At 42.3% G+C, this 22,007-nt stretch overlaps 1 protein-coding gene across 2 annotated transcripts in view; it reads right to left on the reverse strand.

The window, feature by feature from the left end:
* LOC131675795 (beta-1,3-galactosyltransferase 5-like) overlaps positions 1-22,007 on the reverse strand; it is a 119,729-nt gene that overhangs the window by 863 nt on the left and 96,859 nt on the right. The window lies entirely within an intron of this gene.

A 22,007-nucleotide genomic window follows, 5' to 3' on the forward strand; every position in this document is an offset into this window, starting at 1 on the left:
ACACTCCCCCCGGTCCTGATGCAAGTTGGGGAGTTTTTGCTAGGATATGGTGGGGTTTGGATTGGGCACCGATAAACCTCTAAAAATGCCATAACTCCGAAGGCAGCTCCGACAACGCGAATCTGTGCCGCTTCTAAGACCCCAATAATCTAAGATCTCAGCAATAAAAGCACTCTAGCCCAACCGGAGTGCCAACGGGCACATCAGGATCGACGCCAGTAACATCCTGATTATGGCATACTGGCCGTGGCGAACGACAACAGACAGGACACGGATCACGAACAAAACTTTGGCAGGTCTCCGGGTACGTTCAAAACTCGTCACCATTTAGTTGGTAACTAGGTTCTATTGGAGCATTCCCGATTTTATGATGGCTCATGAGGATAGTGTCAACCCTAGTATGACCTCCCTGCTACTAAGATTTTGGTAGTATAGATAATCATGGGATCACGAGAGGCGACTTGTGCAACGAGTGGAGATAGCGACCCGTAGCTGGGACAAAACAAAATGGAGCAAGAAACTTATTCATATGAATTAGACGCGGCGAATCCCTTCGCCAAAAACGGTTTAACGAGGTCACCACCTCGGCAAAACCATCCAGTGTAAGAACAGCACGAGTAGGAGAATCAGCAACACCAGGAGCAGCCGCAGCTTCAACAGAAGCAGCAAAAGCAGGAGGGGAGTGCCTAGTTGAAAATACCATGCTTGCCGAGAATAGCAGTAGCTAAAAACTGGTGGACAACTGCACAACTTTGTTGACAACAGGAGTAATGTGCACAAGGACATCAAGACACTGGTCCTGACGATACAAGGTAATCTTGGATTGGCCGTCAAGGAATGGAGAACCTTGGAGCATAAAGCGAAGGAAACCGGAGAGGAGCTGCTGATGGCCAAGAAGTCCTTGGAAATAAGGCAAACAGTGGCACCACCGAGTGTGAAGGAATCTCACGAGGCGAATGATAAATCCCAAGGGACGTCCCTCTCTACACGGAAGAGGCCAAGAGCTTCTCCAGGTGATGCAAGACCAGGAGGTTCCAAGAAACACAAGGAGGCTCCCGGCGTAGTAGTACGCGTAGCGAACGAAGCAGCCACCAACGTGTATAAAACACCAAATGGGAAGTCGTCGTCAGCACAAAACGGAGGGCGAACATTAAGGATAGGTCCGAAAAGCGAAAGCAAACAAGGGACGAAACAAAGGGGAAGCACTCATAATCAAAGCTAACGATGACTCATACGAGTTACTGCGCGCAATGAAGACAAACTCGGTACTCAAGGAGCTGAGCTCAGATGTCAAGAAAATCAGGCGCACCCGCACCGGAGAAATGATTCTGGAACTGAAAAAGAATCCGAAGTCAAACAACTCTACTTATAAATAGCTCACCGAGAAAACTATGGGTGAAGCGGTGAAAGTGAGAGCCTTGTGCCCGGAGGCAACTATCCAATGGAAGGACCTGGATGAGATATCCTCGGAAGAAGAGCTAAGAAAAGCTCTGGAAAAACAGTGCGAGCTTGGAGTAGTGCACATGATGATCCGAATGAGGAAGGGACCTTTCAGCACGCAAGCGGCTTCAGGTTGGCTTCCAGTCGAAGCGGCGAACACGGCACTTAAAATGGGAAAGATCAAAGTTAGCTGGTCGGTATGTCCATTGAGTGTCTCTCAACGACTGGAAGTGTGCTTCAAATGTCCAGACTTCGGCCACCTGGCGAGAAACTGCAGTGGACTTGACAGGAGTAAATTATGCAGAAGGTACGGGGAAGAAGGCCAGATGGCAAAAGACTGCCGGCAGGCTCCGAGATATCTGATTTTCGCAACCGAAGAAGATAACAACCACGTTACAGAGGCCAACGATGTCCGGCCTTCAAACAGGCGACTGCAACGAAGCACGGTGGAGGTAACGCAAATCAACCTAAACCACTGTGACACAGCACAACACTTGCTGCTACAATCTGTAGCGGAGCCTAAATGCGATATAGCTATCATTTCGGAGCCTTACCGTATCCCGGTCTGCAATGGAAACTGGATAGCTGATAAGGCAAAATCAGCGGCGATTTGGACGACGAGGAGATATCCATTTCAGGAAGTGGTAATCGCCAAAATCAATGGAGTCTTCTTCTGCAGCTGCTACGCACCTCCGTGGTGGACGACCGATCGATTGACAGAAATGCTCGATAAGCTGACAGAAGAGCTTATCGATCGGACAACTGTCATTATAGCCGGCGATTTCAAAGCTTGGGCAGTAGAATGGGGCAACCGCTTCACCAATTCAAGGGGGAGTAGTCTACTCGAGGCCTTTGCAAAGCTGAACGTAGAAGTTGCAAACGATGGTATAACCAGCACTTACCGCCGCGACGGACGACATTCAGTTATTGACGTTACCTTCTGCATCCCCGGGCTGGTTGGAAGTTTAAATTGGAGAGTGTGCGAGGGGTACACCCATAGCGAATTTTGACAAGGCAGTCTTGGCCAAGGCGTTGAGGCGTGAGTGCAATCACATTGACTTGTTGCGATGCAACCATGCCAAGAGAAGGTAAACCAAGGTACAGTCGCAGCCCAGCTTTCTGGTGGAATTCGGCGATTGCCGACCTACGTGCATGCTGGCACTGAGCTCGGAGAAAGATGCAGAGAGCCCGAAACATCGCGGAAAGAGATGCTCTAAGGCCAGCGTGCAAGGCGGCAATAGCAGCACTTAACAAGGAAATCAAGCTCAGTAAGAAAGCCTGCCTAGAAGAGCTTTACCACAACGCCAACTCAAATCCGTGGGGCGACGCCTATAGAGTTGCCATGGCGAAGATAAGACCTATACCGGCAGTAGCACCGGGTAGGTGCCCGGAGAAGATGAAAGTCATCGTAGAAGCGCTATTTCCACAACATGAACCGACGGCCACGCCATACGGAACGCAGTATGACTACGAAGAAGAAGCTCGGGTAACCAATGAGGAGCTGATGGTGGTGGTAAAAGGCTTGAGAACCAAAAAGGCCCCGGGACCAGACGGTATCCCCAACGTGGCTCTGAAAACAGCAATGCTATCGAACCCGGATATGTTTAAGACCGCATTGCAAAAGTGCATCGACGATGGTGACGACCCCGACATCTGGAAGCGACAAAAGCTAGTGCTATTGCCGAAGCCAGGCAAGCTCCCTGGGACCCATCAACATACAGGCCGATATTCCTGTTGGATACAGTCGGCAAGGTGCTTGAAAGAGTAATCCTTAACAGGCTTACAACTTACACAGAGCGAAAGAATAGACTATCCAAGAAGTAGTTCGGGTTCCGGAAAGGTAGATCCACCGTGGATGCCGTACGAACGGTCGTGGAAACTATGGAGGCTGCGCAGAAGCAAAAGAGAAGAGGTAACCGCTACTGTGGAGTGGTTACACTGGATGTAAAAACGCCTGCAGCAGCGCTAGCTGGGTCCCAATCGCCGATTCGCTGCACAGACTGAGAGTTCCCGACTACCCCTGTAGGATTCTGAGGAGCTACTTCCAGAACCGGCAACTGATCTACGAAACTGACGCTGGAAAAAGAAGTGTAGCCGTAACAGCAGGGGTTCCACAGGGGTCCATACTCAGCCCAATTCTTTGGAATGCTATGTACGACGGAGTGCTGAAGCTGAGCCTCCCCAAGGGCGTGAAGATTGTCGGTTTTGCGGACGACGTGGTGCTGGGAGTGATGTTAGACGACCGGCTAAGCTTCATGCGGGAGGGCCGTAAAAGTGATCTAGGCACTATCTCGAGTCATGCCCAACAACTCGGCGATCAGCAGCGGTAAAAAGCGACTACTGGCGAGTGTCTCCACATCGGTGCTCAGATACGCAGGACCTGCTTGTGCGACGGCACTGTACACGAAGAGGAACACATCTCGGCCGAACAGCACGTTCAGGCTGATGGCCATGCGGGTGTCTAGCGCGTATTGAACTTTCTCGTCAGAGACAGCCTACGTGATAGCTGGAACGATTCTTATAAACCTTCTGCTCGAAGAAGATAGCGAGTGTTATAGGCAGTGCTGGGAAAATCATAATCAAAAAAAAATCAAACCGCAATCATGGTTGATAAATATCGCTTATGATTTTTTCGAAAAGTCTCAGTGCCGATAAAATCATGCCGTAATCACTCTCTTAACTATCAAAAGATCATCTCCCAAAAATCACTACCAATTTTTTTCCCCTCTATCGGTGGTGATTTTGATCTGTGGTTGAATTTGATAATTGAGAGAGTGATCACGAGATAATTCTATCTGCAGCGAGCAATTCGGAAAAAAATCACAAGTGAGAATTATCAGCCACTATTGCGATTTGATTTAATTCTTGGATCAATGAACATTATCTATTTTCGAACATTATGGATATATTAGGGGTGTCAACGAGCCAAACTGGGTTTTTTTCAACTTTTTGGGAAAGTGTTTTATATTGAAGGGCAAGTTGAAGGCTGTTGAAAATACATAGTTTTGGACATTTCCAATGCACGAAGGGAGGGGGTCCGCCGATGTATCAAAATGGAATTTTATCAACTTTTTGAGAAAGTGTTTTATATTGAAGTGCAAGTTGAGGGCTGTTGAAAATCAATAGTTTTGGTCAAAATGTATTTTTTCAACTTTTTGAGAAAGTGTTTTATATTGAAGTGCAAGTTGAGGGCTGTTGAAAATCAATAGTGGTGCTGGGAGTGATGTTAGACGACCGGCTAAGCTTCATGCGGGAGGGCCGTAAAAGTGATCTAGGCACTATCTCGAGTCATGCCCAACAACTCGGCGATCAGCAGCGGTAAAAAGCGACTACTGGCGAGTGTCTCCACATCGGTGCTCAGATACGCAGGACCTGCTTGTGCGACGGCACTGTACACGAAGAGGAACACATCTCGGCCGAACAGCACGTTCAGGCTGATGGCCATGCGGGTGTCTAGCGCGTACTGAACTTTCTCGTCAGAGACAGCCTACGTGATAGCTGGAACGATTCTTATAAACCTTCTGCTCGAAGAAGATAGCGAGTGTTATAGGCAGTGCTGGGAAAATCATAATCAAAAAAAAAATCAAACCGCAATCATGGTTGATAAATATCGCTTATGATTTTTTCGAAAAGTCTCAGTGCCGATAAAATCATGCCGTAATCACTCTCTTAACTATCAAAAGATCATCTCCCAAAAATCACTACCAATTTTTTTCCCCTCTATCGGTGGTGATTTTGATCTGTGGTTGAATTTGATAATTGAGAGAGTGATCACGAGATAATTCTATCTGCAGCGAGCAATTCGGAAAAAAATCACAAGTGAGAATTATCAGCCACTATTGCGATTTGATTTAATTCTTGGATCAATGAACATTATCTATTTTCGAACATTATGGATATATTAGGGGTGTCAACGAGCCAAACTGGGTTTTTTTCAACTTTTTGGGAAAGTGTTTTATATTGAAGGGCAAGTTGAAGGCTGTTGAAAATACATAGTTTTGGACATTTCCAATGCACGAAGGGAGGGGGTCCGCCGATGTATCAAAATGGAATTTTATCAACTTTTTGAGAAAGTGTTTTATATTGAAGTGCAAGTTGAGGGCTGTTGAAAATCAATAGTTTTGGTCAAAATGTATTTTTTCAACTTTTTGAGAAAGTGTTTTATATTGAAGTGCAAGTTGAGGGCTGTTGAAAATCAATAGTTTTGGTCAAAATGAATTTTTTCAACTTTTTGAGAAAGTGTTTTATATTCAAGGGCAGATTGAGGGCTGTTGAAAATCAATAGTTTTGGGCATTTTTAATGGACAGGGGTCCGTCGATGTGTCAAAATGGAATTTTTTTCAACTTTTTGGGAAAGTATTTTCTATTGAAGGGCTGTTGAAAATCAAAAGCTTTGGACATTTTCAAGGCAGAGGAGGCTCCGTCAAAGTATCAAGATGGGAATGTTTTCAACTTTTTGGGAAAGTGTTGTATAGTGAAGGGCAAGTTGTTGGCAGATGAAAATCAATTGTTGACATTTTAAATGAACTTGGGGTCTGTTAGTGTATCACAAATATTAAACAGTAGGGGCTATTGATACATGTTTAAGTAAAGGAGACAGACCTCGAACACATTTTCAGAGTACTTTTGTTTTTAAAAAGATGATCTTTTTACTATGTGAAGGGCGAGGTTCTGGAGTTGTGGAGTATATTTTTCTTGTCTTAGAGATGTAAAATAAGCAAAAACCAAAAAATATTTTTTTTCTTAAATTTTGCACTGGAAGACCCCCTTAAGGGATATTTTTACGAAATAATCAGAAAGGATTATTAGGCTATGTCTAGGAATGATAGAAGAATATTTTAATAGCTTCGATTTATTAAAAAGACAGAAAAGAAATTTGTCCCGATTTTGTGAAAATCCCCATTTTATCAGCCTAAAATAAACCAAGAGGATGATAAAAACGGGTTTTCAACGTATTATGTATATTGGTAACGCGTTAAAAGTGATCAGTTTTATATACATATTTGTGCAGGATTTGTAAGACCAACTTTGCAATAAGGTGTGTCTTTTGCAATACAGCTTAAATTCGATTACCCTGAGGCTTTGATTTTCCGGGGTAAATGATTCAATTATTCGTATACTAGATAAAAAGCAAGTAAATAAGTTAGCTGGGGGTTAGATTTACGTGGTGGTGACACATATCAAAGCTAAAGTTTCTTTTAACTTACATTCAAGTTAGAAGAGTGAGCGTTGTGCTTCCACAGAGATCTTTGTCCTTGTCTTTATAGCATCATTGCGTTGACCAATGTCGTACCGGATTGTCAGGTGATCATAACGCATGTAGTCTTCGCAAACTCTCCAACCCATGTTCACCACCCAGTAAGCCTTTTCAGAAATATATTGGAAATGCAGTTACACTAATATATTTACAGCACTATTTAGATAAATAAAATGTCTAAATATTGGATATACAGACAAAAGTGGAGGCTATATACAGTAGAGTGGGACATGGTTATATGAAAAAAAACTTTGCTCCGAGTAACTTTTTGGGTCACATTGAGCTCCCAGAACAACTCTGCAAACTTTTAGCTTGATCGGTGAAACTATATTTTTGCGCCCACAATTTAAAGTTTACATGGGATTTCGTATAAGGAAATCGTCTTTTGCAAAATAATTCTTCCAAGAGTCGCACGTTACCTCCTAAAAATATATAGTTGGCTTATTTTTATAGGAAATTTGTTAAGAATGCAAAGTCTAGAAGACCGCGAAACGATTTGAGGCTTGTGGAAAAAGCTATTAAGCAAAAAACCGATTAATGCGGTGGAGCTTGATGAAAATTTCACTTTTCATAGCATCACTGCTACTGACGGTCGAATTATATACAAAATTTTTAACTTTCTCTTATTATGTACAAAAGAAGCCTCAATTTATCCCTCAACTCTCTTGCGTGGCCACTTCGCAGTATAGATAAATGATTTAGACACATTAAGAGAAGATTAATACAAAATTGCGTATAATTGGACAACCAAAAGCAGTGGTGCTAGAAAAAATGAATATTTTATCAATCGTCAGGGCATCAATCGGTTTCTGCTTAATAACTTTTTCTCAAGCGTCAGATCGTTTCGTGATTTTCGAGACTTTGTTTCTTTGTTAAATTTCCTATAAAAGCCACATAACGATTTATTTTGAGGAAGCAATGGGCGACTCCTGAAAGAATTATTTTCTGAAAGTTAATTTTCCTATACAAAATCCCATGTAAACTTTAAACAGTGGGCGCATAAATATAGTTTCAAGGATCGAGCTAAGAATTTGCACAGTTGTTCTAGGGCCCAAATGGTACTTAAAAAGTTGTTCGGAGCTGGAATCTAATTTTTGTCCCACCCTAATATGCAGCCCATGATAATTTTTGTCGTCATTGATTGTATTTATGCATTAGTAACGACATAGTATGGAACTGGTATGATTTACTCGTATACGATTGTATTGTATGAGTTTTTAAGACGCACTAGTTACGATAAAATTTGTATATTGCTTATGCATCTAGCATATCATTATGCGACTTCGATACGATTTGGATACTGCTACGATTTATGTTGGACATCTGTATACGACACTTGGTTGACTGGGTGGGCACCAGTGAAGAACTACCAAAGGTTACGTCGATAATGGATTCCCAGCTACCTCAGCAAGAAGTACTACTGGCTGAGGGCTACGTAACCTAGCATTCATCTTTCCTTGATCTACCCAAGAATTATAATCGCCTCCAGTGACCACCGAATGTGGTCCACCCTTTCTTGAACGACATTTTTCTATCGCATATAAGCTTCCAAAACTATTTGTCTTTAGAACTGTTAGCGTCATGAAACGCGGAAAACCTGCTTTAATCAAGATAGGTGCTTCTCTCGCAGTGCTAGAAGCTGCTCAATACAATTCTCCTAGAATATTTACAATAGTCCAAGAAGGTTTTATCAGTTTTCAATGATATTGCCAGACTATGAAGATATTATTAAATTTTCTTTTTCACCGCCAACAGAAACTGTCCCTGGTAGCACTGCTTCAGCGGCAAACAATCAGACTAAATTAAATACTTTCTGTGCTACTGATAATACTTATAACTGTTAGGGCTGAAATGAAAGGTAATGGTTCCAGTTATAAGCTTAACTTGTCGTTGTGAAGATACGTTATCTGAAAAAAAAAGTTACAGCCCTTTAAAACGTAATTGTTTATCAACAACATAGGCATGAAGGGGTTAAAGATGCAATTAGAATTCTGAGCAAGATTCAATTGAAATCATGAGCTACATAACGTCAAAATTTCATCACAATGTTAAAGGGGATAACGGAAGAAGAGCAATATTGTTTCAAATCTCACTGAAACTCTGAGCAGGATATTCATCAGGATTTTACACAGGATTTCATTGAAAATATGAGAATGATTCAGTAGCTTGAATAAACCTGCAGCAGAATTCTATCTTGAGAAGAATTCCACCAGACTTCTAGGAAGCTTTTCTCTAGAATCCTGCATCAGAATTCAGAGCAATAAAACGCAGAAATACGGATAAAGATTCAATCGAAATTATGAGATAGATTCCATTGGAATCCGATCAGAATACTGAAAAGGATCCAAACAGAATCCTGAGAAGAATCTCATCAATATCCCAATGGGTGGCTCATTCGACACAATTTTTTGGGATATTATATATTGGATCTAGATTAACAATTTCTTCAAAATTGGTTCTAATCAGTGAAGGTCGATTTCAAGTTTTGTTTTTTTTTGTCACTTTGCGCGGAATAATCCATATATAGTGAAGACCCGTTTTATCAGCCCCTTTGTTTGTTTTAGGGTGACAAAATTAGGACTTTTTTTCTCTCTTTTTAATAGACCGAAGCTGTTAAAATATTTTTATAGTTCCTAGGCGTAGCCATAAAACCTTTTCTGATTATATGGTATAAATTTCTCTTAGGGGGGTATTACATAACAGAGTTTTAAATACATTGATTTTTTGCATATTTTACATCTTTAAGGTAAGAAAAATAAGCTCGAGAAAGGATTTACTCTAATTTGACTCGGTTCGTCTGCTGGAGCCCATTAAACATAATTTCGTAGGAGGCTGACAAAATCGGATCGAAAAAAATCGGGAGCTGTTAAAATCGGGTCTTCGCTGTATTGACTTTTCTAAATAACGCATTGAACAAATTTGAATGGCTCGAAAAAAAATGGATTATGCAATCTTCAGCTTTAAATTATTGTAGACACAGAAAAGACCCGATTCTATCAGCCGCCGATTTTGTTTATCCCCAATTTTGTCAGCCTCATAGATAGAAAATAGAAATAGAAATAAACAAAACGTTTACCCAAAAAGTTGAAATAATTTTCATTTTGACATATCGGTGGACCCGTGTATTGAAAATGTCCAAAACTATTGATTTTCAACTACCAACAACTTCAATAAATTGAAAAATTTTCCATTTGGACACATCGGCGTACCCCCTATACATTAAAAATGTCCAAAACTATTGATTTTCAACAGCCCTCAACTTGTCCTTGAATATAAAACACTTTCCCAAAAAGTTGAAAAAATTCCATTTTGATGCATCAGCGGACCCATTGTCCATTGAAAAAGTCCAAAACTATTGATTTTTAACAGCCCTCAACTTGCCCTTCAATATAAAACACTTTCTCAAATAGTTGAAAAAATCCATTTTGACACATAGGCGGACCCCAAAAAATCTATTTTGACACATAGGCATTGAAAATATCCAAAACTATTGATTTTCAACAGCCCTCAACTTGTCCTTCAATATAAAACAATTGCCCAAAAAGTTAAAAAAAAATCACTTTGACAAATCGGCGCCCCCCCCCCCCCACCCTGTGCATTGAAAATATTCAAAACTATTGATTTTCAATAGCCCTCAACTTGCCCTTCAATATAAAACACTTTCTCAAAAAGATGAAAAAATTCCATTTTGACACATCGGTGGACCCCCTATGAATTGGAAATATCCAAAACTATGTATTTTCAACAGCCCTCAACTTGCCCTTCAATATTGAAAATACTTTCCCAAAAAGTTGAAAAAAATCCATTTTGATACATCGGCGGACCGCCCTGTGCATTGAAAATGTCCAAAACTATTGATTTTCAGCAGCCCTCAACTTACCCTTCAATATAAAACACTCCCAAAAAGTTGAAAAAAAAAATCCATTTTGACACATCGACGGACCCCCTATGCATTGAAAATATCCAAAACTATGTATTTTCAACAGCCCTAAACTTGCCCTTCTATATAAAACACTTTCCCAAAAAGTTAAAAAAAAATCCATTTTGACACATCGGCGGACCCCCCTGTGCGTTGAAAATATCCAAAACTATTGATTTTCAACAGCCCTCAACTTGCCCTTCAATATAAAACACTTTCCCAAAAAGTTGATAAAAATTCCATTTTGACACATCGACGGACCCCCCTATGCAATGAAAATATCCAAAACTTGATTTTCAACAGCCCTCAACTTGTCCTTCAATACAAAACACTTTCCCAAAAAGTTGAAAACGTTGGCATTTCGATTATTGTGCATCCCTACATGTTTGCTGGATCGCTCTCACTCCCAAAATCATTTGGCTAAATCACCATCATAAGGAGTTTCTTACAATAATCAACTCCGATTTTGCATCTTTTCTATCGTACCTGATTTTCTCAACTTCATTAGGGACCATCCATAAATGACGTAGCATTTTTTGAGTGATTTTTAACACCCCCTTCCCCCATCGTAGCATTTCGTCACAAACTTCTAAGTACCCCCTGGTAATTACGTAGCTTGACGGCAACTCAACCCCCGCCCCCCTTGTGTCCATATTTTTTTAGAAAAGTAAAAAACGTTAGTTATTCCCCTTTAAAAAAGCTACGTAGCATGACATGACCCCCTACCCCCCTGTCGTCACACATCATCACAAGATACAAAAATCCCCCCTACCCCATATAATGCTACGTCATTTATGGATGGCCTCATCCTGATCCAAAAAAAAAATCATATTCAGGCCGTGATCACAGGCGGTGATATTGGGGCAATGATTTTTTTGCTAGCACATTATCGCTGCAGAGAAAATCACTCACTAGTGATTTTTTATGGTTGTGATCATAGCAGTATCTGACAGGTTCAGCCACGCGAGTTCGCCGTTCTGCATCGCGTACGGAGATGCAGAGGAAACGCCTTAGAACGTGGCCCTCGAATGCCCGCGATTTGAGCATGGGCGAAACGAAATGAGAACCATTGTCGGTGAAGACGTTAACATGGCCAATATTGTGGAAAGAATGTGTACGGACAAAGAAAAATGGGACGCGGTGAACAGAACAGTCGTTCAGATCATGTCAGCGTTGCGACGAAGCTGGCGAGACGAGCAACGTAGCAGTACACGGTCTCGGTTCGTCTAGGCACCGATGAACCGGAAGTTACACTCCAATTGGAATCGCCGGACCGACCATGGCAATTAGTCTGAGGAAGAGAAATAAGGTAGACCACCGGGCGCGACCGAAGTAGGCTAGATCCACCGCCGGAGACTAGACTGAGCGTACGCATCGTCGACGGTAGGTCGTTGTGGCACCTGAGAACCGTAAGGCATCCTCCCTCCGGAATCACAGGACTGACCTTGGCACCTAACCGACTAGCATCGTGATAACGGTTTCGAGAGAAAATTCGACGTCGGGAAATCTCTCCGTCGGAGTAGACTAGGCCCACCACCGGGGACTTGCTCGAGTAGATCGGGAAGTAGCACCGGCAAATGGCCGTCGGTGCGCCTGTGAACTGGAAGTCACCCTCCACCTAGAATCGCAGGACCGACCTCGGCATCTGCCCGGGTAACATCGGTTTCATAAGATCTTCCACTGCCGGGGAACTCTTAGTCGAAGTAGGAAAGATCCACCGTCGGGGACTATTACGAGTAGTCCGTAGCGAATCGTCGGGGCACCAGTGAACCGGAAGCCACCCTCCAACCGGAATCGCTGGATCGACCATGGCATCCAACTGGTCAACGTAGAGAGGAGGGCATGTATAATATCATGCCGTGCAGGACTGATATGGCGGTTATGAGACCAGCGAAATTTAGCACGACCAGCTAGACCTGGAATCATGTCAAGTGCATTAGTAGTCACTTCAAATGGAATCCGGGGGATCAGGCAAATGTCGGACTCCTTGGTGGAGTTTAGAGGAGTAGGGTTCAGAGGACTTTAGAGGAGTAGGGTTCAGAGGACTTTAGAGGAGTAGGGTTTTTCGGGTACCAGCACGGTGTCACAGAATGATTTGCAAAGTGGGTGGGCAGGGTGGTTTGGATTTAATTCAATACGGTGTATGCTGCTTAAGAGTGTTGCGTTTGAAAAAAATATATTTATTTTTATGCATGCGTGTGCGTTGTTACTTGTTAATCCATGTAAGGCATCTGACAACGTGCTTCTGTAGTTATTGCACTGTTCAGCAGCGTAGTATTTTATATAGGAGAGTACACTCAGGTTTTTTTACGCGGATTTTGAAATTTACGCGGTTTTCATTAACGCGTTTTTTTTTTAAATTTACGCGGTTTTCATTTACACGGCCTGTATCCCCTGCGTGAAAAATCTGAGTGTAATGGCATCGGAAACAATCACATTCCCAGCAGAACTTTTTGTTTTCTAATTTCAAACACTTTTGTTTCGTACGTACGTTACGTACACTGCAAATAATCTACACTTTTTTTCGAAGAGATTTGACACATAAGATTTAAGTTTCAAGTCACATTGACGATTCAAGAACTTTCCATTTAAACTTTAATAAAATTACTCTTCAAAACTAAGTTTGGCACCCTATGGCATGATCGACTGTAATCACAATTAAATTTTAAGTGCCAGTGTATTACATCATAAATGTGTTGCCCATGATATCGATGTTTTTGACAATTGCGGCAATACTAAGTGTCATCGTAATTGAATTTTAGGTGTATGCGTATTGAATCGTAAATGTCTGGCACATCACTGTAAATAATGTACACTTTTTTACGAAGAGATTCTACACATAAGATATAAGTTTCAAACCCCATCGAAAACATAAGTATATTTCTTTTGCCCTTTAAAAAAAATATCCTTAAAATTAAAGTGTCCTACGCTATAGCTTGATCGACTGTCATCAAATTTAAATTTTAAGTGTCAGCCTTTTAAATTATAAATGTTTTGCCCATGAAATCCATACTTTTGACAATTTCGGCAACATTAAGTGTGAAACCACTTGAATATAAGTTGATTTTTCTATAATAATTTGAGGAAACATGGCGGCGCAAAACTTGTAGAAATCTTAAATTCACGGTTTGCATGGTATATTTTGAAGATTTTGTTCCGACTGGAGGAACGTTAGTGGAACGTGGAGGGCTGAGTCACTACAAAGAAATTCTCTGGATTCTTCGCGGACTTCAGCTGGGGTTCTTTTTCCTTCCGGGTGGACTGTATGGTTGAGAGCAATCGCAATGGCCACTTGAGGACCGTTCCGGCGATGCTCAAACGAATGACGCTGACTGGTGGCGTATAAAAACTAAATGAAAAACCTTGTTTCGATGACACTAATTTTACTCCTTTATTAGGTTGCTGCTGCTTCGTGGTTGAAATTGAACTGAAACTGTTGCTGCTTTGCAGCGCAAATTTATATGCTAGAAGGAAGGAAATAAGTCACATCATTAATAATACATCAACATTAATACAGCTACGCTGATACACGAACAGTGCAGTGCGACACCGCTCAATTATCGTTGCGCAAAGGGGAAACAGTATATGCTGTGACGGATGGAACATACTCCCGCCGGTTGGAACTACGTGACAACAGATTCGTCGTCGGATGGAGATGCGATGGAGTTGTCTTCGATGGGAAGAACGGAAAGCTTGTTGACCGGACGGCGGAAAGTAGAACCATCGACAAAAATATCCACTACTCGAACTAGGCCTTCAGCATCAGGGTGGACAGCGGTGATATGTCCCAGCTTCCAGTTTAAAGGTGGCTGTGTCTTGTCGTGGAGAAGAACAACCATTCCGGGGCGTAGATTCGGCATCATTCTTAGATTCTTTTTCCGTGGCTGCAACGTGTTGAGATAATCCCGTCTCCAAGCACGCCAAAAGTGCTCACGCATAAGCTGCAAATGCTGCCATCGACTCAAACGGTTGGCTTTGATGTCTTCCAGAGACGGCTCGGCTGGTGTGATGAGCGGACGACCTATCAGGTAATGTGCTGGTGTAATCACTTGTGGATCAGCTGGATCGGTGGAGATGCTGAATAGAGGGCGAGAATTCAACACGGCTTCTATTTCCGTGAGAATAGTTGCCAATTCTTCAAACGTTAACCGCGCATTACCGACGACTCGCTTCAGGTGAGTTTTTGCCGACTTCACTGCCGCTTCCCACAGTCCGCCAAATTCAGGGGCGTCAGGAGGGATGAAATGCCACTCGATTTCACGTGCTGCGCAAAACTGTTGAACTTGATCGAGCATCTGTTGATCTCGAAAAAGATGATACAGCTGGTTCAACTCGTGGTTCGCTCCCTTAAAGTTGGTTGCATTATCGGAATGCAACTGCTGTACCAATCCTCTACGACTGATGAAGCGTCTGAGTGATGCTAGGAACGCATCCGTCGTCAGATCAGAAACCGCTTCGAGGTGTACGGCCTTGGTGGTCATGCAAACATACACTGCTACATACGCCTTGACGAGTTTGGGACGATAGGTTCCTTGCTTTACCAACAAAGGACCAGCGTAGTCCACACCAGTCACTGCGAATGGTGGAGATGGCACGATTCGTGATTGCGGAAGATTCCCCATCAGCTGCGTTATGGCTCCCGGTCTCACACGAAAGCATTTTACGCATTTGCGAGTAATCTGCCTCACAGTAGAACGAGCCTTGAGCGGCCAGTACCGCTGTCGAATTGCGTTGATGAGCGCTGATTGGCCCGGATGAAGCAGCTCGATGTGCATCGTCCTGATTAGCATCGTCGTGATGGGATCCTTGTCGGGCAATATGATTGGATGCTTTGATGCATATGGCAACTTGGAGTGAATGAGTCGGCCTCCGACTCGGAGCAAGCCATCTCGGATGAATGGACGAAGATTTCCGATTCGCTTGCAATTTTTATTGGACTGAAGGCGTTCAAATTCGTGTGCCAATTGAACGTGCTGGGAAATCTTGATGAGCACCTCCGTCGAGCGCTGCAATTCTCGGATGGTCAAATAAGGAGTGAGAATACGATCGAGGAAATGCTTCTGCTGGCAATTGTTGACGAACCTCAAAACATATGCCATGATGCGTTGTACCTTGCGAAAGTTGCTGAATTTAGTTACAAAAGGGAAAGAGTTCGACCTTCACAGCTGGCGTAGCGATGACCAATTTCATCTCTGGAAGCAGCTGATCAGGAACTTCTTCTGGATCTTCTAATTCGTAGTAGGTTGATCTAAGTAACACGGGGCCGTTCCACCATAGTTCGTTGTTGAGTAATTGTTCCGGTAACTGACCTCGCGATACCACGTCAGCTGGATTGCTTCCCGAACGAACGTAACACCACTTGAAGTTTACGGTGGTTCTCTGGATCTCTGCCACGCGATTTCGCACAAAAACTTGCAGACGATCGGCAGGCTTCTTCAGCCAGGCCAGGACGATTATGCTATCGGACCAGAGAACAATTTCTCGGAACGTCATCTGTATGGCTTGTAGTACCTTTTCCAGCAGGCGAGTTAGCAGTAGAGCAGCACACAATTCCTTCTTCGGGATGGTTACTTCATGCAGTGGTGCAACCTTTGATTTGCTGCTGAGTAGTTTCAATTGTGCCGAACCATCGGCGGAAATACTGCGCACGTAAATGCAGGCACCATACGCAACGGCAGAAGCATCAGCAAACCCATGAAGTTCGTAGGCCACGGCATTCGGAAAAGTCACACATCGTGGCACCTGAATAAAATTTAGATGAGGCAGAGATTCTTGCAACAGTCGCCATTGTTGTTGGAATTGTTCATTCAGGATGTCATCCCATCCTGCGTTGGTCTTCCATAGCTGCTGCATCAGAATCTTGGCGACCACGATCACCGGTGAGAACAATCCCAATGGATCAAAAAACCTTGCAATCTCGGAGTATATGATCCGTTTGGTCGCTGGTTGAGCCGGCGTTGACAATTGTTGATTTTGATGAGCAATGAGAAGCTGATCGTTATTCGGGTCCCACAGTAGGCCAAGAACCCTTATTGCTTCGTTGGCACCATATTCCTGCAAGGTGAACTGCTTTTCACGTTCCTCGACTGGAACACACTGCATAAATGCATCCGAGTTGGAGCACCATTTGTGCACGGGGAAACAACCTCGGGCGAGCATCTGCTTTAATTGGCGATGGCATTCAATGGCTTCCTCGATGGTATCCGCACCAGATAACACGTCGTCGATATAACAATCCTCTTTTACGACACGAGCACCAATGGGAAAGTCTGCTGACTCATCTTCGGCAAGCTGGAGCAAACATCGGGTGGCTTGATATGGAGCGGATGCTGTACCGTACGTGACAGTATCCAATTCTAAAACACGTAGCGGTTGAGTTGGCTGCTCTCTCCAAAATATTCTCTGGTAGCACGTGTCTTCCGGGGCCACAAGTATTTGCCGATACATTTTTGTTATGTCCGCCGAAAAGACAACAGCATGCTTCCGGAAACTCAGCATGATGGAAAACAGATCCCTCTGAACAATGGGACCAACCTTGAGTACTTCGTTGAGCGATAGCTTTGGTGACGATGACTTGGCGCTTGCGTCGAACACCACACGACACTTGGTGCTGGAGCTATGTGGTCGAAGAACGGCGTGGTGTGGCATATAGTACATTGCCCGATTGGATTGATCATTGGACTCCTTCACCTCGTGACAATGTCCAAGAGCCTCGTACTCGCGAATGAAATCAACATACTGGGATCGAAGTTCGGCGTCACGCTGCAGCCGTTTTTCAAGCATCAGGAATCGTTTCAAAGCTAAGGCACGACAATCATCAATCTGGTTAACATTTTCCTTCAGAGGTAGGCTAACGACAAATCGTCCATTTGGATTGCGATTGTGAGTGGAAAGGAAATGTGTTTCACATGACTGCTCTTCTACAGACAGCGGCGTAACATCGGGAACTTCTTCAACGCTCCAGAACTGGTGCATCAACTTTTCCACACGGGCGATGGATGCGACATTGGATTGTTGAATGGCTACGTTGGATACGATGGCATCGTTTATCACTCCGGCGACCACCCATCCAAGGTGAGTGTCTCGTAATTGTGGCAAGTTGTCGGCGAGAGTAAGACAACCTGGCTTCAGCAAGTCGAAGAACAGCTCAGCTCCGACTAGCATGTCGATCTTCTCAGGCTTATGGAACTCAGGATCGGCCAAATGAATCCCTTGGGGGATGTTCCATTCGGTGACGTCAATCTTGACAGATGGAATTGTGCCCGTCACCTTTGGTGTAACCAAACATTCGATGTTGGCATGGAAATCTTCATAACGGGAACAGAATTTCACGAAAACCTTGTCTCGAGCAAGCGTTTTCAAGGCGTTTATGCCGGTAATTGCAACATTGGCTCGTTTCTTCGGGAACCCAAGGATGTCTGCCATTTTCTCGGACACGAAATTTACCTGAGAACCGCTGTCGAGCAACACACGGCACTCATGTGGCTGATTATGTCGATCAATGGCGTGTACTATTGCAGTTAGTAGCAGCACTATCTTTGATGACTGCCCATAGTTGCATGAACAGGCTGTCGAAACTGGTGGATCTTCTTTGGGAGCAGTGCTCGAATTCAAAACAGGAACTGGAGTCGCAACGTTAGCCGATTCTGGTACCTGCTGGGTGGGTACCTTCGTACGTCCATCCTGGCTGCACCCTTCGACACTATCATCGTGGAGTATAGTGTGGTGACGCTTCTGACACTTTCTGCAGCTGTTGTTGGATGGACATCTGTTCGATCGATGGCCTTTGCGCAGGCAGTTGAAACATGCACCCGCTGCTCGAATCTTCTCACTCTTCTGGGATGCATTCAAGTTCTTCAAGGTGGCACACTGGTAGTTGAAATGTGCACCACCACAAAGCTCACACATTTCTGCCTGATTCGTGTTGACCGTCGTAGTAGCGTAACTCTTCTGGATTGGTGCCTTCGGTACTACTGTGACGAACTTCGATTTGGGGACTGGCGTCGGTGCAACTGGTGTAGAAGTCTCGCAGTTTTCCAAAATTTGGCATCTGGTTTTCAGGAAAGCGATGGTCGACTCATACTTAGGCAATTCACCTCGTTTAAGAGTTGATTCCCAAGCCTTGCGCGTCGCTTTGTCCAGTGCATTCGTAATGGTGTAAACAACCATGTGCTCCGAAATGCCGATGAGCTGCTGATTCAAATACCGGAGGCTTTCTACGTGACGTGTAGACTCATCTAAAAGGGCTCGCAAATCCTTATACGACTCACCTGACATCCTTTTGAGTTGGAGCAATCCTCTTATGTGTGACTCGACGATAACACGTTGATTTTCGTATCGCTCTGTCAGCACAGCCCATGCTTGCTGATAGTTACCAGCGCTGATGATGTTTTTATCCAAAACTCCAGCCGCCGCACCCACAAGAGCCTTGTCCAGGTGGTACAATTTTATTGCATCGGTGTCTGCTGAGTTGGCCATTAGGTCCTGGAAAACCGCTTTGAATTTTGGCCAATTTGCATACATCCCATCGAAGGTAGGAATCGGTGCTTTCAATGGTTGCTGTTGAATTACAACTTGCGGTGCGGTGGGTGGCAGAATAGCATCATTTTTCATCTGGATTATTATTCCTTCAATTGCCGTGGAGAGGTAATCATGCAGATCTTCAAAAGCGTCGCAGGCTCTTTCCTGTTCTGCCACTTTTTCATCCGGAACGAGCGCCATTATGCGGTTTTGGATGCTGTTAAACTCGGCATAAGCATTGGCAAGTTTGCTGCTCATAACGTTAAGCTGGGCCAATTCGAAATGCCGGACGTCTCGGAAAGTCGAATGTAACCGCACCAATTTGCGGTGTACCTGGCTTCGCTGTCGGAAAAGTCCGGTCAGTTCCTTCGTGGTGGCGGCATCAGCTGCTATTTCCGAATCCTGAAAACCACGAAAAGATTCACTTTCACTTCGTGTGGGTGATGGTAACGGTGGAATCACATTTTCATCTTCAGGATTCACTAAAGGTATGGGCGGTGAGTGTCCGACTGGCATTGTTCTTAAAACACGTGCGGCTAACAAATTTGAACATGCACGGACACGTTTTGGCTTCCTTCTCACACGCGCAACGGCTATTGAACAGGATTAAACACGTACGCGCGTTGCTTGTTTTCCTTCTTGCGCGAGCGACGCTCTGGTCGCGATCGAACAGGATTGAACACGTTCTGCGTTGGCTCACACCGAACGAATGAAATGCAGCAACACAGGTGGAAAAAATTTAATCCTTACGATTTCGTTTGGCGTCGAAGCGGCTACTTGATGGCTCGATCCGGCGGCTTGATCTTCATCCGGCTCGAAGGACCATAGATGTTCCGACTGGAGGAACGTTAGTGGAACGTGGAGGGCTGAGTCACTACAAAGAAATTCTCTGGATTCTTCGCGGACTTCAGCTGGGGTTCTTTTTCCTTCCGGGTGGACTGTATGGTTGAGAGCAATCGCAATGGCCACTTGAGGACCGTTCCGGCGATGCTCAAACGAATGACGCTGACTGGTGGCGTATAAAAACTAAATGAAAAACCTTGTTTCGATGACACTAATTTTACTCCTTTATTAGGTTGCTGCTGCTTCGTGGTTGAAATTGAACTGAAACTGTTGCTGCTTTGCAGCGCAAATTTATATGCTAGAAGGAAGGAAATAAGTCACATCATTAATAATACATCAACATTAATACAGCTACGCTGATACACGAACAGTGCAGTGCGACACCGCTCAATTATCGTTGCGCAAAGGGGAAACAGTATATGCTGTGACGGATGGAACAGATTTTGTTTGGTAAGTAAATTTATTTAATGTATTAGTATGATTGATACATAATTTTGTGTTTGCAGGTATTGAAATCAACGGTCTTCATATAAACAGGACCACCAAGGGACCAGTGAGTTTTTGCAGAATAATTTATTTGTATAGCTAGCGAAGAAGAGACGTGTTAGGGGTAAACTACATTTATTCATTTTAATAATGTAATATTCTCCCCATAATGTAATATTCTCCCCATTTGAAAATCAATATTTTTGAACATGTCTTTTAAAAGAAATGATATAATATTCAAGTTGATGCAAACTTAAATTCTATATGAATTTCATTAAATAACCATTTGTCACACACTTAATTTGTATACGTCATGCATATGAAACATAAGTGTAGCTTCTATTGGAATTAACGTGTTTTCAAAGAAGTGCGTTAACAAGTGTTCGACACATAAGATTTAAGTGTCAAAACAGTTGCGGCAAAATTAAGTGTTAAACACTTAAGTTCAATGTGCGGATTATTTGCAGTGTACACAACGGAAAATTTTAAAACAGAACTTACCGTCCCAGCAGCAGTTTAAGCGGGTGTTCTTTTTCGATTCAAATTCAAGCCATGTCTTAAGCGTTACTGGATTTAAAATTGTTTTCCCAGTTTATCCAGTCAGAATATCTGTCCTACCCTATGTATTTAAAACATATATATATATATATATATATATATATATATATATATATATATATATATATATATATATATATATATATATATATATATATATATATTATATATATATATATATATATATATATATATATATATATATATATATATATATATATATATATATATATATATATATATATATATATATATATATATATATATATATATATATATATATATATATATATATATATATATATATATATATATATATATATATATAATATATATATATATATATATATATATATATATATATATATATATATATATATATATATATATATATATATATATATATATATATATATATATATATATATATATATATATATATATATATATATATATATATAATATATATATATATATATATATATATATATATATATATATATATATATATATATATATATATATATATATATATATATATATATATATATATATATATATATATATATATATATATATATATATATATATATATATATATATATATATATATATATATATATATATATATATATATACGCGTCGGTACGTTCAACCTGTTCATTGAACAGGTCAACCAAATCACCCGAACCGAAACTTATTTAGAGTTTAACTGCAGTACTACCTACGAAAAATATTTTCAATGAAGGAAAAATCTTCAAACACTGAAGTTGCACAGTCAGATTGGAACGATAAACCAATCTAGCGTCTCCATTACAATTTTCTGCCTTTCTGGTTTCACCGGTTCAACCTCAAACATGCCCGTATCTCATACTATCACCGCACGCTTTGAATGGAGCATCAGTATGGGTGATGGCTGGAACAGCAGTGTGAGAGCCATGGGCGACGGCTTTTTCTATTCTCTTTTGCACCGGTTCAAATCAA

Source organism: Topomyia yanbarensis, chromosome 1 (genome assembly GCF_030247195.1).
Source record: "Topomyia yanbarensis strain Yona2022 chromosome 1, ASM3024719v1, whole genome shotgun sequence".
In the NCBI taxonomy this organism is placed as follows: Eukaryota; Metazoa; Arthropoda; class Insecta; order Diptera; family Culicidae; genus Topomyia; species Topomyia yanbarensis.